The 24217-nt window shown below is 37.0% G+C and overlaps 1 protein-coding gene across 3 annotated transcripts in view; it reads right to left on the bottom strand.

Annotated features, from left to right (window-relative positions):
* Positions 1-22763, bottom strand: part of ab (BTB/POZ-zinc finger protein abrupt) — a 104000-nt gene extending 81237 nt beyond the window's left edge. Inside the window, exon 1 of one of the 3 annotated variants that reach the window (XM_074172640.1) lies at positions 22666-22763. The gene's annotated coding sequence lies outside the window, so the exon portion shown is untranslated. Of the gene's footprint in view, positions 1-8698; positions 9001-22665 lie in introns of those variants that run through there. The other 2 variants (XM_074172638.1, XM_074172639.1) reach the window with 2 other exon arrangements.
* Between the last annotated feature and the right edge of the window lie 1454 nt (positions 22764-24217).

A 24217-nucleotide genomic window follows, 5' to 3' on the forward strand; every position in this document is an offset into this window, starting at 1 on the left:
CTAGAACGTTTAATGCAGTCAAGCTGCTGGAAAATCAAAAAATAGATAGATAAGTACTTTTTGATCATTCCCATATTAATTTCAATTCAAGAGCCACCGGTAGACAGCTGTTTCAGCATATTGGGCATCGTCAGTACCGGGCAAGCGGTCCTCGAGTAAACCTATGCCTAGAAACCTATGCGACTGTATTTCAAGCGGAAATTTACGCTATTGAATTGTGTGCGGAGAGATTGGATAAATCCAACCTCATACACAAGTCAATAAAAATATTATCGGACAGACAAACGGCGTTGAAAGCTCTTGGCTCCTACCGAACAACGTCTAAATTGGTAGCAAATTGCCAAACACGACTCTCCTCGATAGAAGATTCAACAGATTGTCTATGGTCTTGATTCCTGGCTATACTGGCCTGGAAGGCAATGAGGCTGCTGACTCCCTTGTAAAAAAGGGTGCTGCAAGCGACTTCATCGAACCAGAACCAGTTATTGACATCGCTTTGGGCCTTGTCAAACAAACATTGAACACTTGGATGGCGGCAAGATTTATGGACTTCTGGCAGAATCTTCCAGTATTGGCTCACTCCAAGGCAAAGCTTGATACCAAACAGTTGTTGGACTACAGTAGGGATGAACTACGATGTCTAACAGGCCTTCTTACTGGTCACTGTCATTTGAATCATCATATGCAGAGACTTGGACTGTCGGAAGACAGTGTGTGTCGGCTTAATTTGGAAAATGATGAAACAGCAGAGCATATACTTTGTGCCTGCTCCGCTGGGAACCACTCACCATACAAACTAATTGGCTTCGTTAAGAAGCTGGGTTTATTTGACCGAGTGTGAATAGGTGTGAGCCACAATAAACCCTTGCGGGTTGCGGTGGAGGGTCGAATAAACCCACTCACTTCAGACCTAACCTAACCTAAGTCTTGTACCTGTTTTGGCAATGAATGTTTTTTTTCTTAATAAAATTGGCGCGATGAAATACAGACTTTTATATCTGCGTATAGGGGGAATAAGCACATGAGTCAAAAATGTCCACTTTTCAGGAGGCGATAAAAACTGATTTATTCAAAAATAAAACAACATACTATCAATATTCTTGGATGAATTGAAAATTTTTGCATTTTACACTTAATACACAGATTTGAAACAAAATAAACAACAGAATAAATTGATAATTTGATTGACTTGTTGCATCTGCAACGAGAAACAGTTATATAATATCGACTTACGTGATCTACTCCTTCTACTTAGATTGAATTAACCAGAAAAAAGTAAGTGAAAAGTAAATGAGTTAAGTGATAAGAACTAAAATAATCAAATTCTCGAACTGAAATAACAAAAATCGTAGTTTTTCAATTGAGCATTTGGAAAGTTAGTGTTCGGATCATTTATTATGATTGTCAGCATCAATTTCATTCAAATCTGGATCTGCCAATACAGTTGAGTCGGATGAAACACAGGTGGAATAAACTCTAGTAGGGACAACATATCAGCTTTTTTTTTTAGATATTGGTAATAACGTACTTCTGATTTTTGTGACGTTGCCACCATTAGCTAATCATTTCGCGGATATTTTCTGTCGCAGAAACGACACCTCCTGGTATGGTTCATAATCATCCAAGCTGGTTTTAAATAGGATGTTACCAAACCGTTCGCTGTACTTTAAGGTACGCCACTTAAAATCGTTGTGTGCAACATCTTTTTTTTTTTTTCACTAATATACCTTCAACATATTTGAGATTTCTAAAAAGTCGTCTTGGGTCATCTTGGATCATGTCAGTAACCGAAAATCTAGGACCGCACGATCGGAGCAACTGATACCAATCAAGGGGATAACCTATCAAAATACTGCCTTTTTGTTTTTTCTTTCAAATACAGCATGATCACCATCGACTTCCGTATGTGAGTGTCCAGACAACATGAATTTATGTTCATTTGTGCAAATTCTTGGACACTTTTGCAAAGCTAACGTTAGCATCGCCGCATGTACGAGTTCTTGTTCTGTTCTCGGCAGGTATATGAATGAACGTATATGTAATTACATCCGGTAGATTTTGGATATGTTTGAAAATACATGAAGCTATTGCATTGGCCTCACGAGCTGCAGTAAGTAGCCTTATGCCACATGTAGCAAAAGGCTTGGTTAGTTTTGTTGTCGTGAATTGTTAAATTGTAGGTCCAAAGCTGGCGTTTGTAAAACGCAATTGAATTCGACAGGAATGGTGTAGCCAAGCACTGCTGTGAATTCAACGTTGAACATTGGACATTTTCTTTTCTTTTGCTACTTGTTTATCTCTTGCTTTTTGGTTATACGTTTCATCGGCTAAAAATAAATGGTAGTCTCTCTCAATAATAAGTTCACACATATAATCTGTAGCAAGATCTAACTTCAGCTAGAATTTGTCGCATTCATCACAAGAATCCAATTTTCTTGGTTTAATCGCCAATCTCAAAGTATGTTATTCTTGACCGTAATAGCTACAAGACACTCGCATGTGTATATTCTTTTCGGTAAAGGTCGTACATCATTTTCATTGTGAAGTGCGACGATAGATACTTTCTATCATTTTCTCGTCTCGTGAAATGGCTGTCGTGTGTAGGAAATGACAATAAATGTGTACGAACAGTATCCATCATTTCTTTGGAGAATTTGAATGGAGAAGGTACCCGTCCCCTCTCGTCATCCATTTATTCAACTCGTATTCTGAAAAAATATTACTTTGTCAATCTCCTAGTGAAAATGAACCATTTGAAAATATGCGTAAACTCATCCCTGATAATGAATTTCGAGTCATTCTAAACATCTCTTCAAGTAACAATAAACCATTAGTTTTAAAAAAAGTTTATCGTCGTTCAAAATATCTCTCTAATGAACATCAAATCATTCAAAACATGTATAATCATCCCCGACACAAATGTTTTCAAATATTGTAAAGAAAGCTTACCATTATTTAAAACTTCTCTTCGTTTGCGAGATAATTCCACAAGTATTCTACTACTAGTACTCATCGTTGCACCTTTAAAAATACGTATAGAAAGTACCTACGTACCACTTACACACACTCATAAACACAAAATTCACGCAACACACGTTAAGCGTAAAATCACTTAAGTCAGACATATGTGATTTTTCACTTGTGAATATGTAGTATGAAACTACGTAAGTCTGACTTATATTATTAAACCCACCGTAATCATAACATTTCGACTAATGTGTATATGTATACGCAATCATTTTTAACCTATTTATGTTTCGTGTTTGACTTATGTGATTTCACACAGTTATGCATCTGCAGTTATTGTCGACGAATATGACTTAATACGAAAATGCGATATTTTGACTTATGTGCTTATTCACACCATACGCAGATATAGCATGCTTTTATTCTACAAGTGAAAAAGGAAGACAAAATAGTTACAATTTACGTTTAATCAGAGAGCTCTAGTTTGGATAATAGCTTGCATTCGGAACATCGAAAACAGATAGCTGTAGGTACAAACGTCAGCAATTTCTTAGATTTTCGTTCAACAGGTAATGTTGATAACCAAAAAATTTCTAGTATTTCAATACTCTTATATTTTTATACTAAACAAACAATTGTTTTATGACTAATAAACCTTGAGTGATTTTTTTCTCGTAAATATTGACCTGAAATAGGAAATAACTGTGTCCGAGGCCAAGTCTAAAGGTCCGCATATACTGAAATATTCGAATTGTCAGATATCGGAGTTGGAAAACGGAATGTAAAATATGAATGTTACTACATAATAGTTGATAAAGCGCCGACGATTTTTATGAAATTGGCTCAAAATCATAGCATAGGGTTACTTTTTAGTAAGTTTCATGAAAGAAAGCAATTCTTCATTCAAAGGTTAGGTGATTCAATGCTGTAGCCACGTTTAGTTTTCATAAATTGATAACGCATGCGTAATCTTTCGTTGCCCCAAGTGTAAGTGAAATAGGGAAAAATATTTGGACAGTATGTTCATAATATTCGAGTAAAAATTTTCATACCTTCCAAGATACTTTTAATAAAGGGTATGACTAACGATAGGTGTTGTGATTTGAACACTTCATCCATTTCGAAAACAAGATGTTGATGACTCCATTTTTTAGTTCCGACAGATTTTTCTCAAAATTTAATCGTACAGAAGGATTCGTTAGACAAAACAGGTTATAGTGTCTTCAGTAAAATGAAACTAAAACACTCGAAAAAATATAGCGCAATATTGAAAATTATAGATAATGAGATGTTTTTGTTGTGATACCTTTTATTTTATTATGCTACGTTGATTGAGTGAAACAATATTTTATAGTGATTTCATAACACATTCAAATAGTTATATCTCTCAATTTTTATGACAGGTATGACCCTAATACTTCAAAGCTGCATTTTTGTCTGTAATTAATTGGTTAACTAATACATAATTGGACAAAGCGTATATGGTTCTGAAACAAAAATCGTCATAATCAATATCTACTCAAGGATTCAAACGGTGTACATTTGGGACGATGAAAGATAACACTTGCGGCATCAATATAAGTCGACAAACTAATGAAAATAAAACGACGTATCTGGGAAAGTCATAATTTGGGTAACCTAGGATAAGTGGCTATCACTACATATATTGATTTATTTTTATATTTTCATGTTACTATTGAAAGCGATTACTAGCTTTTTAGCACTATAACACTCCTATATGCTGGCAGATGGAATAGAGGATGAAACTCTTCGTGAATATAGACGAACGAATGTATTTTGTGCCTAAATTTGAATTATGGGACATCAAAACCAAGGAAAACTGAAGATATAGTCGAAGTAAACGATATTGTGCACTCTCAAAGGCCAAAAAACCAATACATAGCAATAAACCGGCTGCGAAATAGTCCACGTTTACTGTAGAATTGGCGGTTCGTATTGGATAATTTTTACTACCAGAGTTTTATGATTGGCTGAAGAGTCATAAAATTGAATTTGAAGTCATGTTACGGTGACGAATAGAAATCGGGAAATGCGGGGATGGTTATCGTCGGCCTGTTCAGTTCAGGAAATGATCGGGATTTGAAATCGAGTGTTGAAATTCGATATTGGTGCAGTTATAATTACTTAAAATTTTTGTTATCTATTTAAAATGTGGCGTCCTTGGACAAGTACTAATAGTAATTACGAATGTGAAAACAACGCAGACTTTTTCCAGTGTAGTGATTCCAATAGCGATGGTGAACGAAAAAGAGCGAAAAATAGATACCACTCAATAAGATTTGGATGCATTTGAATACTGAAACACAGATGTATATAAGACTCTACATCTCAAGTTTGGTTTCGAGGAAAGCAAGCAACATCAGATTTGACCGAAATTCCTTTCTCAACTGTACGTTAAATAGTCAAAAACAAACATTATGAACGCAAGACGCGATGTGATTCGGGATAGCCAAAACTTTTAGATTTTCATCTAATAAAATCATTGGAAAAAAAATGGGATTTAGATTTAAAATAATAAACAAATGTCAAACAGTTATGGAAAGCCGAAGAATAGTGAAATTGCGAAACAAACACTTAGAACTTAGAGAATTTAGAACACTTAGAATTCTTTGAAATTATGTGGAAAAAAACTTGAGGACTGCAATGTTGACTATCGTAAGAACATGAAAGCTAATTTGGATTTTAATAATTTGGATGCGAATACTGTAATATTTCTTGACAACGCTTTCTATCATTCGCGACAGCTCATCAAACTACCGAATAAAAATTCGACGAAAGATGAAAAACAAGATTTTTTTAATGGATAACAATTTGTATTTTGAAAATTACTATACCAAAAGTTTTACAGACGAAAATATTTGAAAAAGTGTATACCCTTGAAGCTGAAAAGTATGGACACACCATACTGAGACTTCCTCCATATTTTTGTGTTGTCAATCCCATCGAATTAATTTGGGGAAAATTGAAACAAAGCATCGGGCGTAAAAATAATTTGCCAAAATTTGATAAGAAGGTAATAGAGCTAATTAAAGAAGAAGTATCTAATATTACCAAAGAAGACTGGGATTTAAAAAGTAATTTCAGTTGAAAAAGACTATATTATGTAGATTGGACACTTCTATATTTATGGTGGAAATAAATTCATTATTGATTTAAATGACGACAGTGATAGTGAAACAGAGAATATGGAAGAGGAATTATCAGAAGCTATCGAAGAAAGGTAGTGAAGTGTGTTTGATGCGATCGATTGTATATATAAGTGAGTAAGTAGTATTCAGAAGTATTTTCAATTATCACCTTGTTATTTGAATCCCTACTTTCCCACTCACCTATATAAACGAAATATTCATTATAAATATAATATATATATATATATATATATATATATATATATATATATATATTTTTATTGTATTTCTTAATAATCAGAAATGATTATTGAATAATGAAATGAGTTAGATTTTTTACTTTACTATATTATTGAAAGGGAGCTGTTGGCAGGTATAGGTTGCACTATATCGTTTAATCTAACTATACTCATAAGATGAAAAGGCGAATGTCAGCTGAAGCTGATTTTCCAGTCAACCTATACTTAGCGAAAGAAAATCAATAATAAGCAGGGTTATTCTGCTGATAAATTCCAAAAGTGGTAATAACTCTAGAAAAGAATATCTACAAATCCTATATAGTTCAAATAATGACTTTTAGCAAGTCTACAAAATAATCTCACAGGAGTGTATACTCATGTATACGCCAATGTTATTCAAGCAATGGAAAAAAATTACATCACACATTACATTACACAAAGATTTTTTTCATTTCTATAGGTAATTGAATCGGTAATTAATGAAGTAACTAACAACGTATCAAGTATTCATTAACATTTGTTGAAACATGTTGGATGTCTTACAATTTTTAATGAAGTCATTTTTGCAGAATATGTAAAATAATCAGTAATCTGAAAACTATTTGTCGATACACTAGAAAAACATCACTGTCTCTAAGTGATAGTTTTCAAAAGGAACAGGGTAACATAATAATAAATATTATCTGGCAAATAATTCCATATACCCTAGTGCTTAGTGTTCAGCATCGTAGTATAAAAAATCTTCGATTGAAAGGAATGTAATGTGATTTTGTAAATATTGTGAAATATTCCAAGAAAAGCGCTTCAAGATACTTCAATAACATTGCGTCAACATGAAAAAGATTTACATTTCTATCGGGTATTCAAATCTAAGCATATACAGAACATCCACAAAAACATTTTGAGATTGGCACACCAACAAATAGTAAAATGAATTTGGTCTGGAAAATAAGTATTTCACAAAATGTGTAAATGCCAATTATCATTTGATAGTTATTTTAAAAAAACTTTTGAATTTTTGGCCAGAAGTTTTGGAGTAGCACAGATTTTTTAAGATGTTGCAATCGAAACATTCTCTCTTCTGGCACTTTGATACACGTACTAACGTAAGAACACGTAACATTAATCGTTAGAAAATATTTTAAGACTATCGTACACTAAGTAAATTTAGAAGTAAATTGAAATTGAGCCAGTAAATTAGTATTTAACGATATCAACATGAGTGAAAACGAATGAATATCTGAACAATACTATTTAATATAAACTTTTGAATTTAGTGAGAGATTCACGAATACCATGAATAATTTATTGAAAGTACAAATTTTGAAACGGATGTTTGATTACAAGAACTTATTATTTCTCTCCTAGTCCTTAACACACTCGCTTGAAAGGAAAGTGAAAAGAAAACAATACGTCACTTTTATCAGAAGAAAATATTTTGGATACCTATTTTTTTATCAACGAAATCGTTTTCAAGTATTCGCGGATTTTCATAAGCACCTGTTTATTTTGAACTTTGAGTTCCCTGTAGTATTATTTTTTTAAATGTATCACGAATATGCATCCTGCACCGTTCAATTCAACATCAAATCCTAAATTTCAAATTAGTTCAGAAGAAGCTTGGTGTTAGTATTTTCCAGAAGAGTGTTCTGAGATCTCAAACAGAAATCAAGACAGTCCTATTTCAGCAAACCTTCGGAATAAATAAAATCAATACAGCACTAAAAATTAGTAACTGGACAATGGCGCAATGGCAAAAAAATCGGGGATATGCGCAAAAATAGAAAAAGCGAGAGTAGAAAACTACGTTTGTCCGCGCAGAGAAGTAAACGAAAAAACTCCATTTCTGATTGGTTCCCGATAATTGCAAAATCAATACGCACTTTAATGCAATTTAATTGATCAAACATTGCGAATGACGAGAGTATCTCTTTTCAGGAGGTTTCGGAAGTGCGCGGACACATCTTTTCTATCTCGCTCGCTCATTGCCGATTCTATGGGATATTTTGTTGACACAGTGATGGAAATTAATAATATTTTGATTGTTTTGCAGTAATGGATATAATCGGTTGACTGACCGGTACCTGATTTTATTATATGAATTAATGATATGATTTTATGAATGAATTAATGTCAACAATTATCATTGCTAATAGTATCAAGTGCCCACTAGATCCTCAGACCAAAAACATTTATCCAAACAATTTTCAAATTCCAAGACAAATTTTTTAAAAACCACAGAACACATTTTTCAAACAATTTTTAAACGTCTGTCAACTTCATTATATTCGCGACGTCACTTTTGGCGCTAAATCTCATGCTTCAAATATAGAATCTACTCACGAATCGCAGGTCAAAACTACAAGCATATGAATAAAATATTTTCACTGCACTGAAATAATGAACATACCACGCAAACCAACAAAACAAATCACAACACTTCGAACAATTGTCATCAATGCACAACGGCCGTCGTTAGAGTGCAAGCCAACGATTGCAATTGTTGAAACAATCGGACACACAGCCGCCTGCTTACTTAGAACGTGCAGAAAACACTTGCGCGTCGAGTCGACCTGCTCGCTCGCGTTTACCGCCTACCACGATACGAGTCCGATTCGAGTGATCGTAGTGATCGAGTGAGCTCAGTACTTGCTCTTACTCTCCGTCCATCATGGCTTCTTCTTCGCACTAGGATCCGATCAAAAAATGGGCCGGCCCAAATTACACTGCAACATGCATTCCTGGCTTTATTCTGATTCGCACCTACATATGCGCCGATCGCCAGGCACTTGTTTATGGCCAGCTTTGAGCTTTTAGGTCGGAGAGCTTTTGTTTTGTTGGGTACAGGGTTGAGTTTTAGTCATGCTATACATTCGAAATTGAATTATTGCGTCGGTCGGGATGACTCGATTATTTCTTCCCACTTCAAAGGAAGGAAATATTGATGTTGAATGTACAATTTAAAACGAATCTCCATTTTCAGTTCTAACTTTTATTATTTTCAATGCCAAAAAAAGGAAAATATTTTAGTATTTTTTAATCTAATTTAACCACTGATTAACGAGTTTCAAACAAATTATGTCAAAATTACAGGACGGGTTAAAAAAAACTATGGGCGACTAAAATTTTAAAAATATGTCATTCATTTAATCCACCAATTCAATTTGAAGATGAAGAAGTAGAAAGCCAAAATCTATCTTCACCAAAAAAATTGAAAATGTTCATCACGTTTGAAGGTAAGACCTCGTTAGTCCTTAGCTCGCACAGTTTCGAATTCTGAGGGTTGTTGTCCGTAGGGATGCGACAAATGGTTAACGGAAAAACAGATTTCTAACAGATTTTTTTAAACAGATCAAATTTGTGACTACTCCACTAGATTTAGTTGATTTTGTTTCATTACTGCCCATATAATTTTATCGAAATCTGTTCATCGTTAAAAAAAATTACAAATGAGTGAAGTTTGAAAAATATGTTTGAATGGCATACAATTATTGCAAAGAAATTGCTTCACTTGAAACCTTTTTAATGAACGTTGAGAAATTCTGGACTGTGATGAACACAAACATGAAGAATTGTGATAAAGTTCCAACATTGAATTGGTAGAATAATTGAATGAAAATATTTCAAATTTTATTCTCTTATATGTTTTTTAATCACGATAGTATTTTGACGTTATTTCGACATAAACCATTTTGAAACGTTAATATATTTTTTTCGACTTTTGACATTGAAAACTGATAAACATTAATCCCGAAAAAAATGCTTTAAGCAGAATAGAATGGAATGGGATGTGATGTGATGTGATGTGATGGGATGGGACGGGACGGGACGGGACGGGACGGGACGGGACGGGACGGGACGCGACGGGACGGGACGGGACGGGACGGGACGGGACGGGACGGGACGGGACGGGACGGGACGGGACGGGACGGGACGGGACGGGACGGGACGGGACGGGACGGGACGGGACGGGACGGAATGAGGTGGGGTGGTTCGGGATGGGATGGGATGGGGGTCGGGTGGGACGTGATGGGATTAATTAGGAGGGAAGGCGTGTGGAGTGAGGGGATACGGAGGGGGAAAGGCGGAAGGAGGAGGGTAAAGGAGAGAATGAGGGTAGGGAGGCGAAATGGAATGAAATTGAATTGAATTGACTGGAATGGTAGAGAATAGAATATACTGAAATATAATAGAATAGAATAGAATAGAATGGAATGGGATGGGATGGGATGGGATGGGATGGGATGGGATGGGATGGGATGGGATGGGATGGGATGGGATGGGATGGGATGGGATGGGGTGGGGTGGGGTGGGGTGGGGGATGGGATGGGATGGGATGGGATGGGATGGGATGGGATGGGATGGGATGGGATGGGATGGGATGGGATGGGATGGGATGGGATGGGATGGGATGGGATGGGATGGGATGGGATGGGATGGGATGGGATGGGATGGGATGGGATGGGATGGGATGGGATGGGATGGGATGGGATGGGATGGGATGGGATGGGATGGGATGGGATGGGATGGGATGGATGGGATGGGATGGGATGGGATGGGATGGGATGGGATGGGATGGGATGGGATGGGATGGGATGGGATGGGATGGGATGGGATGGGATGGGATGGGATGGGATGGGATGGGATGGGATGGGATGGGATGGGATGGGATGGGATGGGATGGGATGGGATGGGATGGGATGGGATGGGATGGGATGGGATGGGATGGGATGGGATGGGATGGGATGGGATGGGATGGGATGGGATGGGATGGGATGGGATGGGATGGGATGGGATGGGATGGGATGGGATGGGATGGGATGGGATGGGATGGGATGGGATGGGATGGGATGGGATGGGATGGGATGGGATGGGATGGGATGGGATGGGATGGGATGGGATGGGATGGGATGGGATGGGATGGGATGGGATGGGATGGGATGGGATGGGATGGGATGGGATGGGATGGGATGGGATGGGATGGGATGGGATGGGATGGGATGGGATGGGATGGGATGGGATGGGATGGGATGGGATGGGATGGGATGGGATGGGATGGGATGGATGGGATGGGATGGGATGGGATGGGATGGGATGGGATGGGATGGGATGGGATGGGATGGGATGGGATGGGATGGGATGGGATGGGATGGATGGGATGGGATGGGATGGGATGGGATGGGATGGGATGGGATGGGATGGGATGGGATGGGATGGGATGGGATGGGATGGGATGGGATGGGATGGGATGGGATGGGATGGGATGGGATGGGATGGGATGGGATGGGATGGGATGGGATGGGATGGGATGGGATGGGGGATGGGATGGGATGGGATGGGATGGGATGGGATGGGATGGGATGGGATGGGATGGGATGGGATGGGATGGGATGGGATGGGATGGAATGGAATGGAATGGAATGGAATGGAATGGAATGGAATGGAATGGAATGGAATGGAATGGAATGGAATGGAATGGAATTTGGAATACAATGGAATTGAATGTTTAAATTCATTAATAAGCTAACAACAAGCTATTGGACAAGTCAAATTTCATGATATGATAATTTGTATTACTTTCTTCTTGATTAAAATTATAATTTCACAAAATAACAGTTTGGCTAGATTTGAACAAACAGGTTGAAATAACATAAATAATGTAAAAGTACATTGAAATATCAAAAAGAGTCAACGTATTCCTTGATATCATTGGACATCTGTTGTATCGACTGTTCCTAGTTATTTTTCTGTATCTATGTGTACCTAATGCATAATAAATTCCAGTCGGTTGAGAAATGCATTCCAGTGCCACTCTGAAACTTTAAAGAAATCGCGAAACACGTCAACCTTTTTTTAAGAAACGCATTTCTACTTGAAAAACACATGTTATATCTTAACATGTGAATTGTAATGAGTACGGGGTGGATGATATAGGTTTGAGTTTCAGAAATGTGTCCCGCTGATAACTGAATTTGACGTATTTCACAATTTTCTTTTACTTTACAATCTCAATATCAAATAGCTCATTCAGGGAGAAACTTTTCAACTAGAATGCACGGTATTGACTGTGAATTACTTCAACTTATATGATCTATAGTTTCCTCTTGATCAAGTACATGAACATTATTATTATTTATCGTTAGAGGAAAAGCTTTTATCAAAAATCACTAATGTTTTTTTCCAATATCGGAGCAACTAACACATCTCCATTCAATTCACCCAACAAATATTTCGACTGTGATCCAAAGTGACGTTTATTTACACAAAGCCGTGATATTTACCTGGCCGTAGACCAGCATCTCGATCGTGATGAATACAATACTTTTCAAGAGATTTCAATAACCTCAAAATAGTGTGATCGGAGAAAATCATAATTGTTTTACATTATATCAAAAGTTGTGATATAAACTCTAGTTGAAATAGTTCGATCCCTAAAGTTGAACGAGAAATAGCGATTTCATGTTCAAGGGATGACTGATTATTCAAACGGATTTTCGTGCCTTACCCTTTATCGTTCTTGAAATAACAAGTTGGAGGGTATAAGAAAATGTATCCTGTAAATGCCTGTCGGAAAACAACTGCTTTCCTGGCTGATTCGATACTGGAATTATATTCGACAGAAATTTATGAAAAATATTTCACAGATGATATTCTTGTAGATGCTTTTCTGCAAGATTATTCTACATATCGGTTTCGAGGTATTACCTTTCAACAAATCAGGAAGGATCCGACACAAATAGCAGTGTATTTGGGACTCAACTGACTTTTACGCGGTTCGAATGTTTGTAAGAAACCTTCGTCAAAGAGAAAGCTTTGTTAACATCTCAATCTCGTAAACTGAGCTACGAAAGCAGGAAAAATCACCTTACGTACCAATACTCTAACAGAAATCAAAACATGTCTGCAACCTGTATCGAGGAGAGATACATACGTATGAGAAAAGGAATATTGATTTCAAAAATCAATATGTACCATGATTCATCCGTTCTGATTTCTCCGTTTCAATTTTTGACAAAAAGTGATATCACTGACACTGTTCTTAGGTTTTTTTGAACAAAACACAAGCAATACAGCAAAATCCTTCAGACGTTCTAAGAGCAGTGACTTTGCGACAGTAGCGATTCACGTTGGATTTGAATTGCTGGAAATTGAATCCATTTTGAAAAACGTTTCCACATAATCGCAGTTCTTCGAATGAAAGTGTTCTTAAATAGTTAAGTTCAAGGTGTACTGAGTTGATCCTCAAAACGATGGGCAGCCACAGTCTTCGCATATTTCTGATAAGCACCGCTCTTGATGGAATCAAATGTGTTAAGTCATCAGAACACCTCCCGTGAAAGTATCTATAACAGAAAGACAAATCTCCAACCGTTCTTCGCTCCAGACTATCAGCGTTGCAAGTGATGATCATGTCTCCAATCAGGCGGATGGCTCTTTTCTGGATGGAATCCACCAGCTTCAGGTTATGCTTAGGGGCGGAACTCCATACACGAGAACAGTATTCCAAAGAAGGTCTGATCTGAGCTTCATGAAGCATCAAAAGTTGTTGAGATGTGTACAATTTTTTAGTTCGGAACAGTGTTCCAAGCTTTCGACAAGCAGCCTTTATAATTCCAGCGACATGATTGTGCCAAGACATGTTGATGTCCATTTTAACCCCCAACAAACTTATCGAAGCCGAAAGCGGAATTGTCTACCCTGACATTATTATATTCGGTTCAGAGACGTTTGTCATTTTGGAGAAAACCCATGCCTGGGTTTTCGTGGGATTGAATTGAACCTGGTTTCCTAGATCCCTAGAGAAACCAGCGTTGATGATAAAAGTATTCGAGATTCACGGCCACTTGCAGCGAACGTTCTTTCATAAAAATGATCCGATAAGCCATAACATCGAAGTTTGGCCAGCAAACCCTCATGCTTCACACGGTGACATACGATGAAAGGTCGCTTTTTGATCTTTGTTTCCGAAAGCCATATTGATGATCGCTTAAGAGTGAAAACCTTCCAAATAAAGGAATAAATAAACTAGTTGAAAAGTGTTCAGAATACTAGTGCGAGTTCATTGGCGCACTTTTCAAGTGAGATGACGGGCACTTCATCACGACCAGACGCCTTCTTGATTATTTTACATAAATGCCTGTCGGATATAACCTACCGTGTAGGTACTTTGGAAGAGATTTAATTTCGAAGTATGTCCGATACGGTCTTCAGGTTTATTTTGATTTCTGTCAAGTTAAAAGGTCACACTTCCACCATGAATAGGTTTTCAAAATACATCGCTAATCAACTTACTAAATTAAAAGGCTTGGTTGAATTCTCACGATTTTATTCGTCATATAAATACTTACAAAGTACTCATTATTTAGTTTATAAAATCTGGTGGAATGTGACTACTTTCAATTCGAGCTTGAAAAATAGATAGTGATCCCAATCTGGCAACTTCGCCGAATAATATTGATTTCTATTTGTAATACTAATTGTTTTTTTATATGAATCTCTCCTCGAAATAGTAAACAGACTAGTATAGGAATGTAGGCATTCACGGCTGGCGTTAATGTTTTTCTTGGTTTCTGGCTTTTGCTTAGGTCGTTTTTGTTTACAATCTCCAAACGTTTCAACTGCAGCATTCATCTTCAGTGGCATGGTCGAAGTACTCTTCTTGACGTGTCAACTGAAACCGAAGCTCTCATTTTTTCCGTGACATTTATAATGATGATTTTTCACGCAATTTCATTAATGGCGGGTTCGCGCATACTTCCCGTGGGATTTGGGTGACTTGGCTTCATTTTGTCGCTTTTCAATGTTGTGTGCCAGATCTTTGGTAAGTTCTCTCTTCCTTTCTGTTGCAGTTCCCTTGGTGTTTGTGTATTTCCATGGCTCCCAAATACATTCTTATTGAATAATGATTCGACGTTGATGCTCGAAGGTCTTAGCAGTAGAAGACGAAACGTTTGGTACTTCAAGTTCCATTCGATCACGGCCCACCAGCCGGATTTTGTTATCTTTAATCATAACTTGATAAAAACTTCAGAATGTATAGATCACGTTATAAAGAACCAATATAGTCATATATCCTTTCGAGAAAAGCGAATGCAGTCAAGCTGCTGGAAAATAGTTCCATGAAAATCAAAAGATAATAGATAAGTACTATTTTGATCATTCCTATATTGATTTCAATTTAAGAGCCACCGGTAGACAGCTGTTTCAGCCTATTGGGCATCGTCAGTACCGGTTAGGCGGTCCTCCATTGAAGACAAAATGTGAATAATCAAGAAAAGTACTTGATAAAAATAACTGCGTAAACGCAAGCGAAAAATAAGTGGAACCACCTATTGGTGTGACACCCAAGACAACTTGCCAAGTTTGTATGTCAGTGTTGGTGGTTTGACCAATTAAGCGACAACTGCGGTAGCAGGAATTTGGGAAGCTATCCTGGGATGCCATCGGAAAACGAATCCACATATTTCTAGAAATGATATGAAATCGAGAAAGGAATTATTTTCCAGCAGCTTGACTTCATTAATATTTTTCGTACTTCTTCACAAAACGAATTTGAAGCTTTGATATATTCTAATTATTATATGCGAGCGCTTTCGATAGCAGACTGTGCAATCATCTTCATGGCTAGACTCAAACTGAATGTTTTATCTTCTTATTTGTTCTTTTATACGGTTAGATCGCCTTAGTAAATATGTCGATGCTTCATTAATTAGGGTTTGGGCAGGTATATGTCCACCTCTTTTATCCGGATGTCTCATTGAAATTGCCCGTACTTGGATTACATCAGGTAATATTCTTTGTGTTGTCTAAACAGGTTCATAGTTTCCAGGAATGTGTATTGTTTTGTGGAGTATATTGAATCTTAGCTCTTGTTGTCTTTGATTTGTATTTGTTCTTCGATAAGTGAATTATGGCCTTTGTATTTATGGGTGTTTAGGTTTTCCTATATATTTCTTCTTTGGAATAAGTTTTTTATTATTCAATGAACACTCAAGTCTTTAATCTTTTCTCAAAACGGAATAATTACTTTGCAGAGTTTTTTTGAAAATACCTTCTGAATTATTTCTTGCTGAATGAACATCAATCATTTTTATCTGGACCAAAGTAATTTCTGTGAGTATAAGGTTCGTGAAATATCACTTAAAAAATGTACTCAGCTTCAATTCAGGTACACTGTGTACTTAATTGACCATGACAGAAATTAGGAAGACATGTTATTCAAGAAACAAACTTGAAGTAATCTGAATGAAAACCTTCAAAACGTAACCCTCGTGAATTTAAAAAAAAACTGGTTTTTATGGATAACACTGCCTGATTTGAGAAATATTCAAATTGACTTTAATATAGGGATTAGCATAAATCAAGCGACATATTTCTAGAAGAAACGATAATTTATATTAAGGATGTTATATTATTACCATTATTCACCAATTTGAATGTGTTGAGATCCATTCAATAGTAGAAGTCGTCATGCTAGTCTGAAAATGGTGATGTATTGTTTCAAATTCATTGTAATTATATTAATTCCTGAACGGGTTATGAATTATTGTGACTCTTTGAGAATTTAACTTGTATGAAAGGTGAGTCGAACTGAAAATAGTGTCGCTAACAACTCAGAAAAAACTACCAGATTCTATTTACGAAATATTTTGAATCTTTTTTGATGTAATCAACTCAGTGAGTTCCACTATTTTCATAGAAATACCAAACTCAGGACGCTGGGAAGACATATTTCCAGATCCTGAAGATTTTCAACTTGTTTTGGAACGTAGCCAAGAACCACAGCTAGATGTTTCCATTACAATAACATCGTGTTTGTTATTTCATCAGGAATACATGACAGTACTAAAAAGAGAAACAGTGTTCACTGGTAATAAAATAAATGGCGAAGTCCATGATCTAAAATGCAGACATTAATAGATGTTCTTCCACTTGATCCTAAATAACCATGTTTAACGCTATAAAAGATAGCAACAATGGAAAAGACAAATCAAAATGACACTTAATACGAACAACCGTCATATTAGTTGTTGTAAACACGCCTTGATTTGAGGAAGTAAAGAGAAAATTCTCGACTTCTGATGTGAATTTGAGTAGGTTCAATGTTGTTATTGCACCGATTGAAGAATAATAAAGGCAAAAGATTTGATACCTGGAGTATAGTATATAAATGTCACGGCAGAAATGAGAGCTTCGGCTTCAGTTGACACGTCAAGAAGAGTACTTCGACCATGTCACTGAAGATGACTGCCGCAGTTGAAACGTTTGGAGATTGTAAACAAAACTGTGTGATGTATTCTTCTATTGTCGTACAAGTTTCGTACTTTCTGTATGTTTTCTCAATATTCTGTAGTTATATATGGAGCATATAAAGAATCTGCATAATGGAAAGAAAACTACGAAAGATATACGTAAACCTTTTTTTATCACGAAATAAAAAAACATCATTGATACTGATATATAATTTCGGTTACAGATAGGAGAAAACCATACCTCTCATTCTATCATAATTACTTCTTTGATCGAATATCTGAAACTTTTTACTTAATTAATGTTTAATTATCTGATGCACTGTGATGCACTGTTTGGAATTTTTGTTGTAATTGGGATAAAGCTCCAGTAATATTCAATGAAATATTGTTTCCTTTCTTTTTTTCAAGTTTAGTTTACCTTGAGAGCCGCGATATATTTCTCAAATTTCAAAAATAATTAAGATATCATTCAAAATATTGGGGAGAATCAATATATTCGGTCGGTAGCCAGGCGGTTCGACCTGGGTGCTTTGTTTACTCATTCGAATTGACTGCCGTGTTGGTCGGTAGTTCAAGCCCTAGTCTGAACGATCGATTTTCACTTGCTATCGTCCAACTTGTGTTAGAAATCACACGTTAAATGGTAAGACCTCGTTAATCCTTAGCTTGCACAAGTTTCGACTTCTGAGGGTTGTCGTTCCTAAAGGTGCGACAGCACCTTTAGGAAACATATTTTAAACGGATTTAAACATAGCATAAAACAAAGTAGCTTCCCGCTGTCTGTTCCTATGTATGATTAGATTTTTAAAACTACGCAACGGATTTTGATGCATTTTTTTTCAATAGATAGAGTGATTCAATACAAAGGTTTGTATGCATTCAACATGCATAAAATGATAGAGAAATACTGATAAATTTAGAGGTTTTTGATGTAATGTCGCTAAGCAACACTTGTTTGCGCTTACATTGCAAACGCTGGCTGAACCCTACGATATAGATCAAAATAATGTTCTACAGTATCGTACACCTTAAATAGGTCCACACAAAAAGTCCGCGATGGTATATGTCTACCTCTTGGGGATAACCCATAATAACAATTTTTTTATCCTTCAGTTTTATACGAAGCGATTTAAAGCAATACAAAATTTATCCTTGTTCAATTGAGTAACTTAAATAATATGGATGAATATGGCCCTGTAGAGCATGTGAATCAAATTGATATTTTCGAAGATATTACAGATTTTAAATGCATGGACATAGCGGTTGTGGCGGTACCGGACGGGGAGCCGGCGGAGCGTGCCTATATATAGCGCACTAAACGATCAGTAGCGATCTCACGCATTTATATATATTTAGTATCAGCATTGCATCAATGTGAAGCCGGAGCGTCTCGATAGTTTGAAATAATCAAGAAAATCTGTTATCTGTTAACTCTTATTTGACAGAGATGAATACGAAAATGAATAGAAGAATGTCTCCAAGGCATTTTATTATCCTCAATCTATTCAGTGAAATTCCAAAACAAAATGGCTACTTTGTAAAAGTATTCATCGACTCAAATTCAGTAAATTGTACCAATACACGATCCTAGTGTTGCCTCTTATCGTAACAAGACAAGAAAATGCCTTGTTTTACTTTCAATTTACAATGATCTCAATGAATTTTAAACGTATATTCACCAATTTTTTGTATGAAACAGGATTTCACGTACCTACTTAATATAATACCTGTGAAAATATGTTAAAAAATCTTTCGAAAATATCAAGATTATGGGATATTTAACAAAAACTCAATGGTATGAAGCTCAAGTTAAAAGTCTTTCATGTAGTTGAAGACGCATCTCCCCTTACGAAGACGCCATCTATGGGAACGACTCACTCCACAAATACCAAAGACTAATGAGGCTCCCAAAGGCAGACCATGGCAAAGCTTCAACATCCACCGTCTGTGTTTCACCGCTAGGCAACTAGAGGAGGCCAAAGCCTGAAAATCAAGCAGTCGTGATTCAACAGCAGACAGCGGTGTTCCGACCCACCATAGTTCTCATCAGTGATGCTAGGTTGAACCTCCAATGCATTTCTTAGGCTTGTCCTTTGAGCACAACAGTGCCTTCGGACATAATATATGGAGGAGGGATATGCAGCAGACTTTGAACATAGGACCAAGATTAAGCGGGAAATAAGGCCCCAATATAAGCTCATCAAAATCATTTCTAGTAGCAATAACCAAAAGTACCTAAGTGGAGGGATCAGGACTATCATAACTCCGACATATCGGTGAACTATTTGGGGAAGTTAAATATTTTTGAGAGTTACGGAATCGCAGATTAATCTAGAATCAGCACTGAAATGGAATTGAACGGAAGCGGAGGTAGCAGGTCAGGTACACCTAGATATGGGTGCTGAAAATCCAAAGCTGGGTGTAATAAAAAACTTCTCAGAATAAAATAACCAATAATGAATGACATTACTTGACGTATGTCAGGTCTGACAATTCCGCTTTCTGCCCCGATAAGTTTGTTGGTGGTTAAAATGGACACCAATATGTCTTAGCACAATCATGTCGCTGGAATTGCAAAGGCTGCTTCTCAAAAGTTTGGAACATTGTTCCGAACCAGAAAATTGTACATACCTCAGCAATTTATCATGCTTCATAAAGCTCAGATCAGACCTTCTTTGGAGTATTGTTCTCATGTATGGAGTTCTGCCCCCAAACATACCCTGAGGTTGCTGGATTCCATTCAGAAAATAGGCATTCGCCTGATTGGAGTCGCGAACATCACGTGCATCGAAGAAAGAATGGAGATTTTTCTTTCTTCTATAGATACTTTCACGGGAAGTGTTCCAAGTGATGACATATTTGATTCCACCAAGAGCGGTACATATAAGAAATACGCGATTGACTGTGGCTGCTCATCGTTTTGAGGTTCAACTCACTAACCTCGAACTCCATTGTTTGAGAACTCTTTCATCTGGAGAACTGCATTCATGTGGAATAAACTCCCTGAAAACCTTTTTCCAAATGGATTTAATCTCCAGCGATTCAAATCCAATGTGAATCGCTACTTTCACACAGGCACTGCTCTGAGAGCTGAGAATTTTTCTGTAGTGCTTGTGTTTTGTCCTTAAAAAAATTATTCAACATGATTTCAAACAGAAATAAGCCAGAACTGAAGCATTCGTGGTTCATCTGAGCTTGTCACTTAGGCTTGTCGTTTAAGAATAGAATGCAGCCTAGCACCGGTGTTGAGACCTACAGAGGTCCAAAACAACGCTATCTTGTGTTGAATCAGGAATGCCTATTTTTTTAATAGGCAGAAATGGTGAACTCTCCCAGTGAATTTAAAAAATTGAATATCATCCTATGATGAACCAAAATAATCATCTAGGGAAGTGCAGTTTGTCGGCTGACGCAGTTGTAGATCAAGGCTTTTAGAAATGTTAATGCTATCAGACAGTATGCTGTTCAACAAGTGCTGCACATCGCTATTTGGCTGAACATTTTGGAATCACAAATCTGAGTCAAAGAAATATCTGGCGATGACCAGGAAAAACCTACGCTTAACACTATGATTTCTGACTGGTCAATGTCAACCAAGGAAACACCTCCATATTATGGAGCTAGTAGACACACCTCTATGCAGGATGTGTAAGCAGAAAGATGAAACTGTCAGGCATGTCCTATGCGAATGTCCGGAGTTATCGTCAATATATCGCCTTCACATGCCGATATAAAGGAGATGTCTCCTAGTGACCTGTCCACCTTCCTGGAATGGACGGGATGAGCGATGACCTAGGAGGACAACTCCTCGGGAGGATGTACAACAGGACATATGTGGCCTAAGTGCTGTGGTTCTACATTCACCCTCCCTACTCTACAGATACAGAACTCATTAACGATTTCACCAAGTGGGAAGTCGCGACGTATGTTCGTCAACCTCCGAAATAGATGCTTATCGTAGTTATGGGCGGAACGTAAGATTCATAACCAAGCACAGAAGATGAATACAAGTGAAGGTCCATTTGGTAGCAAACTTATGAGTTTTTCAGGAGTAACATTCTTTGATTATTCTCGAAAAGAAATGCACCATTTAGCAGCGATTGAAATATTAATTTCTGGAGATAAAATCAATAATGAACGATCGCAAAAAAAAGTAAGTCACGATAATTCACTAGGTCTCAGGAATATATTTTTGCTAGTTTTTATACTTCTGGGCCTATCCTCTGAGATTAGACTGACTGGATAAATAAATTATTATGCATATATTATACCGTAAATGTTGCTTTGAATGTACCTATGTTGACTTATCGGTTGATTAAATCAACATATATTTCGACTGGATACAAAAGTACTCATTGTGGACTGTTTTAGATTTAAAGGATGTCTAGAAATAAGAGATCCCATAGGAAAAAATTCCTACCGATGATGGCGCTAGAGGTTCTAACAATATCTAACACAAAAATAGCTGATACATAGACTATGTTTATTGTTTTGATTTTCTGTGTTTCAGTTGTTTGATGGTGAAGTTGTGAGAGTATAGTTTTTTGTTGTCACTATTATAGACATGAGAAACTGATTAATAGGTAAATTTATTAATTTTCCCGGAAGATATTTTGTTTTTGTTTCACAATACGACTTGCTATATTTCTGATAGAATATAGGTCGTGTCTGGACAATAAACTTCTCTATATTCTTCCTATCAGGCCATCGTTCGCTCATCCCTGTACCATTTAACCCCGAAAAATCATCTCCCCATTAAGTGGACGTCATACGATAACTTCTTCGCTCATTTCCGTGTGCATTTCCTTCAACCGTCCCCCACCACGCCATCCACCGCTCTCCCCACCACGCCAAACATTCGGTATGCAAATATTTCTCGGAATTCGTCAAGCAGCCGAGCTTCAGCGACTCAGCGGGTAATAATTATCTCATTCATTTGTTTTCGGGTGTGAGCCTGAATCATGCTTTCGAGTAGCTTTAGAATTACAACTTAGGTGTCGATGACAATTGATGTTTTATGAGGACTAATTGACTACATTGGGGACTCTAATTACTTACGTTTATTATTATCTTGATGCACTTATTCGCGAGAACAAACTGGAACTTACACTAACCCAAACTTCTAGTAATGCTTGTTTTAGTGGGTTGAATTCGTAACATAGCGTACCATACACGCAGTTTGCTTTTCCCACCCCTCTAGTTACGCGTATTTCTCTTACATGCGTCTCTCGCCCCCCCCAAACGGCCTATATCGATTTTAGAAGCGAGTACCTAATATAGACTTGCAGCATAGTTGGTGCGATATACACGTCATCAACGACATACGTCCCTCACGTAGAGCAGAGTTCAGGGTGGTCGGAAAATATGGGCGATTGTCCTAGATAGGTGGAGGAAGTGGAATTGCTGATGTATGTCCCTTACATATTGCTTTTACTCGTCCAAAGGTGAACGAAAGTGAGGGAGAGGGAACATGAGTTGCGAAAAGGAGATGGGCTCATTTTGAAATGTCTCTTTTATTGGAACGTAAAAAATAAAAATCACATTATAGGGGAATCAATGCAGTTTTTCTTGAAATTTTATTTAGGTGAACATTTGGCAGTGAATCGAATTAGATTGTCGGTGATTAATCTTGACAGGTGATGCTGGAATGGAAGTCTGACCGAAAGTCGTAATAATTTGGCTTCATTTCAAACCTTTCCTAGAAAGTATAAATTGCTAAATATGATAATATCAAAAATTATTCTATTGCTCTTCCTGACTTTACTAACACATGCAGAAGTAACACAGAAAGTAAAATTCAACAACTACATTTTAGTATACAGTGCATTTCTTTAATGTCCCCTTCCTTTTATTTTTTGTTTGGGTCAACTCAAAATATTGAAATTTCGGATAATGAAATTAATGCATAAATACTTTATTTTGAAGTGAAATTGACAGATGAAACTTTCAAGAAGGCGACTGGACGCCATCTGGAGAAAAAAAATTAAATGGAACGGGGGATCTTATGACACATCATTTTGAAGCTCCTGACGAATACTTCACAACCCTAGACTATGAAGTCAATATTTCGACTCACTACAAATTAGCGGAACATTTAATAATTTCCTGAAGACAAACACATTGATATCGATATTTCTAGAAATGTTCCTTTTTATTTGCCAACCCGATGAGGTTTGTTAAGTTATTTTTTGGTTATAAAAACGACAAAAAGTGTCAGTACGACAATGAACATCATTGTTCAGTTAGAATATTCTCATTTAGTTTTCGGTTTTACTAGTAGAAAAGTACCACGTCAACAATCTCTAAAATGGTCAATTTTCGTCCATTTGAAGAAAAAATGGAAGCGACTTTAATTTACGGTGCGACGCGTAACTTTCACGAGACCGAAATGATTTTCAATGAATGTTTTACCAATCGTCCTATCTGTAGAAAATATTTGAGGGAACTTGTATCCAAATTCACGACTACCGGTAGTGTACATAACAAAAAGCCTACAGGTCATCCATCCATTACGGAAAAACAGCAAGTGAAAATAATTGGTGAGATGGTAGTAAATCCTGAACAGTCTACTTATTGGGTCGCGAATGTTTGTGAGGTGTCTCTTTCTTCT

Source organism: Leptinotarsa decemlineata, unplaced genomic scaffold, assembly GCF_025532065.1.
Source record: "Leptinotarsa decemlineata unplaced genomic scaffold, Ldec_3_MD MMD2_tig00000133_RagTag_RagTag, whole genome shotgun sequence".
In the NCBI taxonomy this organism is placed as follows: Eukaryota; Metazoa; Arthropoda; class Insecta; order Coleoptera; family Chrysomelidae; genus Leptinotarsa; species Leptinotarsa decemlineata.